This window comes from Doryrhamphus excisus, linkage group LG23 (genome assembly GCF_037039965.1).
Source record: "Doryrhamphus excisus strain RoL-2023G ecotype Guam linkage group LG23, RoL_Dexc_Guam_v1.1, whole genome shotgun sequence".
NCBI lineage: Eukaryota > Metazoa > Chordata > Actinopteri > Syngnathiformes > Syngnathidae > Doryrhamphus > Doryrhamphus excisus.
The window spans coordinates 3,597,501-3,605,000 of NC_136379.1; positions in this window are offsets into that span (position 1 = coordinate 3,597,501).

Consider the following 7,500-nt stretch of genomic DNA (forward strand, 5'->3'; position numbering starts at 1 on the left):
CCCTAACCCTAACCCTAACCCTAACCCTAACCCTAACCCTAACCCTAACCCCAACCCTAACCCTTCTTCTCTGAGCGAGTGGAGTGCTTTTTTGGACGTGGCACACATGTGCCATGTATGGAGAAATTTTTTTACCACAAAGCCTATAGGTTGCTTGAAATACATTATCACAGCGAGAGAAACACATTTTCTCATTTTAGATGTAACCCCACAGCAGTGCGTCTCAGCCACGTGAAACTGTTGCAGATAGAACGGGATGCGAAGCTGCGTCAGGCACACTTGGAATGAGCCTCCTGGCACCTTCCGCTGGTGCACAATGAAACACCGTATCATGCTTTGTTCACAATGTGTTTGAGAGCGAATAAAGTGCATTTTCAAACAATGGTTGTGTGTGCCAAGCAATAAAGCACATCACACTAAAAGTGTTCCATAAGTGCCAAAACGCGCTTCGGAGGTCTTCTCTGAGCGAGTGGAGTGCTTTTTTGGACGTGGCACACATGTGCCATATATGGAGAAAATTTTAACCACAAAGCCTATAGGTTGCTTTAATTACATTATCACAGCGAGAGAAACACATTTTCTCATTTTAGCTGTAACCCCACAGCAGTGCGTCTCAGTCACCTGAAACTGTTGCAGATTGAACGAGATGCGAAGCTGCATCAGGCACACTTGGAATGAGCCTCCTGGCACCTTCCGCTGGTGCACAATGAAACACCGTATCATGCTTTGTTCACAACGTGTTTGAGAGCGAATAAAGTGCATTTTCAAACAATAGTTGTGTGTGCCAAGCAATAAAGCAAATGACACTAAAAGTGTTCCATAAGTGCCAAAACGCGCTTCGGAGGTCTTCTCTGAGCGAGTGCAGTGCTTTTTTGGAAGTGGCACACATGTGCCATATATGGAGAAAATTTTAACCACAAAGCCTATAGGTTGCTTGAATTACATTACATACACTAAATGTGTTCCATAAGTGCCAAAACCCTAACCCTAACCCTAACCCTAACCCTAACCCTAACCCTAACCCTAACCCTAACCCTAACCCTTCTTCTGTGAGCGAGTGGAGTGCTTTTTTGGACGTGGCACACATGTGCCATATATGGAGAATTTTTTTTACCACAAAGCCTATTGGTTGCTTGAAATACATTATCACAGCGAGAGAAACACATTTTCTCATTTTAGCTGTAACCCCACAGCAGTGCTTCTCAGCCACTTGAAACTGTTGCAGATAGAACGGGATGCGAAGCTGCGTCAGGCACACTTGGAATGAGCCTCCTGGCACCTTCCGCTGGTTCACAATGAAACACCGTATCATGCTTTGTTCACAATGAGTTTGAGAGCGAATAAAGTGCATTTTCAAACAATGGTTGTGTGTGCCAAACAATAAAGCAAATCACACTAAAAGTGTTCCATAAGTGCCAAAACGCGCTTCGGAGGTCTTCTCTGAGGGAGTGGAGTGCTTTTTTGGACGTGGCACACATGTGCCATATATGGAGAAAATTTTAACCACAAAGCCTATAGGTTGCTTTAATTACATTATCACAGCGAGAGAAACACATTTTCTCATTTTAGCTGTAACTCGAGCAGTGCTTCTCAGCCACTTGAAACTGTTGCAGATAGAACGGGATGCGAAGCTGCGTCAGGCACACTTGGAATGAGCGTCCTGGCACCTTCCGCTGGTGCACAATGAACACCGTATCATGCTTTGTTCACAATGAGTTTGAGAGCGAATAAAGTGCATTTTCAAACAATGGTTGTGTGTGCCAAACAATAAAGCAAATCACACTAAAAGTGTTCCATAAGTGCCAAAACGCGCTTCGGAGGTCTTCTCTGAGCGAGTGCAGTGCTTTTTTCGAAGTGGCACACATGTGCCATATATGGAGAAAATTTTAACCACAAAGCCTATAGGTTGCTTGAATTACATTACATACACTAAATGTGTTCCATAAGTGCCAAAACCCTAACCCTAACCATTAACCCTAACCCTAACCCTAACCCTAACCCTAACCCTAACCCTAGTCCTAACCCTAACCCTAACCCTAACCCTAACCCTAACCCTAACCCCAACCCTAACCCTTCTTCTCTGAGCGAGTGGAGTGCTTTTTTGGACGTGGCACACATGTGCCATGTATGGAGAAATTTTTTTACCACAAAGCCTATAGGTTGCTTGAAATACATTATCACAGCGAGAGAAACACATTTTCTCATTTTAGATGTAACCCCACAGCAGTGCGTCTCAGCCACGTGAAACTGTTGCAGATATAACGGGATGCGAAGCTGCGTCAGGCACACTTGGAATGAGCCTCCTGGCACCTTCCGCTGGTGCACAATGAAACACCGTATCATGCTTTGTTCACAATGTGTTTGAGAGCGAATAAAGTGCATTTTCAAACAATAGTTGTGTGTGCCAAGCAATAAAGCAAATCACACTAAAAGTGTTCCATAAGTGCCAAAACGCGCTTCGGAGGTCTTCTCTGAGCGAGTGGAGGGCTTTTTTGGACGTGGCACACATGTGCCATATATGGAGAAAATTTTAACCACAAAGCCTATAGGTTGCTTTAATTACATTATCACAGCGAGAGAAACACATTTTCTCATTTTAGCTGTAACTCGAGCAGTGCTTCTCAGCCACTTGAAACTGTTGCAGATAGAACGGGATGCGAAGCTGCGTCAGGCACACTTGGAATGAGCCTCCTGGCACCTTCCGCTGGTGCACAATGAAACACCGTATCATGCTTTGTTCACAATGAGTTTGAGAGCGAATAAAGTGCATTTTCAAACAATGGTTGTGTGTGCCAAACAATAAAGCAAATCACACTAAAAGTGTTCCATAAGTGCCAAAACGCGCTTCGGAGGTCTTCTCTGAGCGAGTGGAGTGCTTTTTTGGACGTGGCACACATGTGCCATATATGGAGAAAATTTTTAACCACAAAGCCTATATTTTGCTTGAAATACATTATCACAGCGAGAGAAACACATTTTCTCATTTTAGCTGTAACCCCACAGCAGTGCGTCTCAGTCACCTGAAACTGTTGCAGATTGAACGAGATGCGAAGCTGCGTCAGGCACACTTGGAATGAGCCTCCTGGCACCTTCCGCTGGTGCACAATGAAACACCGTATCATGCTTTGTTCACAATGTGTTTGAGAGCGAATAAAATGCATTTTCAAACAATAGTTGTGTGTGCCAAGCAATAAAGCAAATCACACTAAAAGTGTTCCATAAGTGCCAAAACGCGCTTCGGAGGTCTTCTCTGAGCGAGTGGAGTGCTCTTTTGGACGTGGCACACATGTGCCATATATGGAGGAAATTTTAACCACAAAGCCTATAGGTTGCTTGAATTACATTACATACACTAAATGTGTTCCATAAGTGCCAAAACCCTAACCCTAACCATTAACCCTAACCCTAACCCTAACCCTAACCCTAACCCTAACCCTAGTCCTAACCCTGACCCTAACCCTAACCCTAACCCTAACCCTAACCCTAACCCTAACCCTAACCCTAACCCTAACCCTAACCCTAACCCTAACCCTAACCCTTCTTCTCTGAGCGAGTGGAGTGCTTTTTTGGACATGGCACACATGTGCCATATATGGAGAAATTTTTTTACCACAAAGCCTATAGGTTGCTTGAAATACATTATCACAGCGAGAGAAACACATTTTCTCATTTTAGCTGTAACCCCACAGCAGTGCGTCTCAGCCACCTGAAACTGTTGCAGATAGAACGGGATGCGAAGCTCCGTCAGGCACACTTGGAATGAGCCTCCTGGCACCTTCCGCTGGTGCACAATGAAACACCGTATCATGCTTTGTTCACAATGTGTTTGAGAGCGAATAAAGTGCATTTTCAAACAATGGTTGTGTGTGCCAAGCAATAAAGCACATCACACTAAATGTGTTCCATAAGTGCCAAAACGCGCTTCGGAGGTCTTCTCTGAGCGAGTGGAGTGCTTTTTTGGACGTGGCACACATGTGCCATATATGGAGAAAATTTTTAACCACAAAGCCTATATTTTGCTTGAAATACATTATCACAGCGAGAGAAACACATTTTCTCGTTTTAGCTGTAACCCCACAGCAGTGCGTCTCAGTCACCTGAAACTGTTGCAGATTGAACGAGATGCGAAGCTGCGTCAGGCACACTTGGAATGAGCCTCCTGGCACCTTCCGCTGGTGCACAATGAAACACCGTATCATGCTTTGTTCACAATGTGTTTGAGAGCGAATAAAGTGCATTTTCAAACAATAGTTGTGTGTGCCAAGCAATAAAGCAAATCACACTAAAAGTGTTCCATAAGTGCCAAAACGCGCTTCGGAGGTCTTCTCTGAGCGAGTGCAGTGCTTTTTTGGAAGTGGCACACATGTGCCATATATGGAGAAAATTTTAACCACAAAGCCTATAGGTTGCTTGAATTACATTACATACACTAAATGTGTTCCATAAGTGCCAAAACCCTAACCCTAACCATTAACCCTAACCATTAACCCTAACCCTAACCCTAACCCTAACCCTAACCCTAGTCCTAACCCTAACCCTAACCCTAACCCTAACCCTAACCCTAACCCTAACCCTAACCCTAACCCTAACCCTAACCCTAACCCTAACCCTAACCCTTCTTCTCTGAGCGAGTGGAGTGCTTTTTTGGACGTGGCACACATGTGCCATATATGGAGAATTTTTTTTACCACAAAGCCTATTGGTTGCTTGAAATACATTATCACAGCGAGAGAAACACATTTTCTCATTTTAGCTGTAACCCCACAGCAGTGCGTCTCAGCCACCTGAAACTGTTGCAGATAGAACGGGATGCGAAGCTGCGTCAGGCACACTTGGAATGAGCCTCCTGGCACCTTCCGCTGGTGCACAATGAAACACCGTATCATGCTTTGTTCACAATGAGTTTGAGAGCGAATAAAGTGCATTTTCAAACAATGGTTGTGTGTGCCAAGCAATAAAGCACATCACACTAAATGTGTTCCATAAGTGCCAAAACGCACTTCGGAGGCTTTCTCTGAGGGAGTGGAGTGCTTTTTTGGACGTGGCACACATGTGCCATAAATGGAGAAAATTTTTTACCACAAAGCCTATAGGTTGTTTGAAATACATTATCACAGCGAGAGAAACACATTTTCTCATTTTAGCTGTAACTCCAGTGCAGTGCTTCTCAGCCACTTGAAACTGTTGCAGATAGAACGGGATGCGAAGCTGCGTCAGGCACACTTGGAATGAGCCTCCTGGCACCTTCCGCTGGTGCACAATGAAACACCGTATCTTGCTTTGTTCACAATGAGTTTGAGAGCGAATAAAGTGCATTTTCAAACAATGGTTGTGTGTGCCAAACAATAAAGCAAATCACACTAAAAGTGTTCCATAAGTGCCAAAACGCGCTTCGGAGGTCTTCTCTGAGCGAGTGGAGTGCTTTTTTGGACGTGGCACACATGTGCCATATATGGAGAAAATTTTAACCACAAAGCCTATAGGTTGCTTTAATTACATTATCACAGCGAGAGAAACACATTTTCTCATTTTAGCTGTAACTCGAGCAGTGCTTCTCAGCCACTTGAAACTGTTGCAGATAGAACGGGATGCGAAGCTGCGTCAGGCACACTTGGAATGAGCCTCCTGGCACCTTCCGCTGGTGCACAATGAACACCGTATCATGCTTTGTTCACAATGAGTTTGAGAGCGAATAAAGTGCATTTTCAAACAATGGTTGTGTGTGCCAAACAATAAAGCAAATCACACTAAAAGTGTTCCATAAGTGCCAAAACGCGCTTCGGAGGTCTTCTCTGAGCGAGTGCAGTGCTTTTTTGGAAGTGGCACACATGTGCCATATATGGAGAAAATTTTAACCACAAAGCCTATAGGTTGCTTGAATTACATTACATACACTAAATGTGTTCCATAAGTGCCAAAACCCTAACCCTAACCATTAACCCTAACCCTAACCCTAACCCTAACCCTAACCCTAACCCTAACCCTAACCCTAACCCTAACCCTAACCCTAACCCTAGTCCTAACCCTAACCCTAACCCTAACCCTAACCCTAACCCTAACCCTAACCCTAACCCTAAACCCTAACCCCAACCCTAACCCTTCTTCTCTGAGCGAGTGGAGTGCTTTTTTGGAAGTGGCACACATGTGCCATGTATGGAGAAATTTTTTTACCACAAAGCCTATAGGTTGCTTGAAATACATTATCACAGCGAGAGAAACACATTTTCTCATTTTAGATGTAACCCCACAGCAGTGCGTCTCAGCCACGTGAAACTGTTGCAGATATAACGGGATGCGAAGCTGCGTCAGGCACACTTGGAATGAGCCTCCTGGCACCTTCCGCTGGTGCACAATGAAACACCGTATCATGCTTTGTTCACAATGTGTTTGAGAGCGAATAAAGTGCATTTTCAAACAATGGTTGTGTGTGCCAAGCAATAAAGCACATCACACTAAATGTGTTCCATAAGTGCCAAAACGCACTTCGGAGGCTTTCTCTGAGGGAGTGGAGTGCTTTTTTGGACGTGGCACACATGTGCCATAAATGGAGAAAATTTTTTACCACAAAGCCTATAGGTTGTTTGAAATACATTATCACAGCGAGAGAAACACATTTTCTCATTTTAGCTGTAACTCCAGTGCAGTGCTTCTCAGCCACTTGAAACTGTTGCAGATAGAACGGGATGCGAAGCTGCGTCAGGCACACTTGGAATGAGCCTCCTGGCACCTTCCGCTGGTGCACAATGAAACACCGTATCATGCTTTGTTCACAATGAGTTTGAGAGCGAATAAAGTGCATTTTCAAACAATGGTTGTGTGTGCCAAACAATAAAGCAAATCACACTAAACGTGTTCCATAAGTGCCAAAACGCGCTTCGGAGGTCTTCTCTGAGCGAGTGGAGTGCTTTTTTGGACGTGGCACACATGTGCCATATATGGAGAAAATTTTAACCACAAAGCCTATAGGTTGCTTTAATTACATTATCACAGCGAGAGAAACACATTTTCTCATTTTAGCTGTAACCCCACAGCAGTGCGTCTCAGTCACCTGAAACTGTTGCAGATTGAACGAGATGCGAAGCTGCGTCAGGCACACTTGGAATGAGCCTCCTGGCACCTTCCGCTGGTGCACAATGAAACACCGTATCATGCTTTGTTCACAATGTGTTTGAGAGCGAATAAAATGCATTTTCAAACAATAGTTGTGTGTGCCAAGCAATAAAGCAAATCACACTAAAAGTGTTCCATAAGTGCCAAAACGCGCTTCGGAGGTCTTCTCTGAGCGAGTGGAGTGCTCTTTTGGACGTGGCACACATGTGCCATATATGGAGAAAATTTTAACCACAAAGCCTATAGGTTGCTTGAATTACATTACATACACTAAATGTGTTCCATAAGTGCCAAAACCCTAACCCTAACCATTAACCCTAACCCTAACCCTAACCCTAACCCTAACCCTAACCCTAACCCTAACCCTAACCCTAACCCTAGTCCTAACCC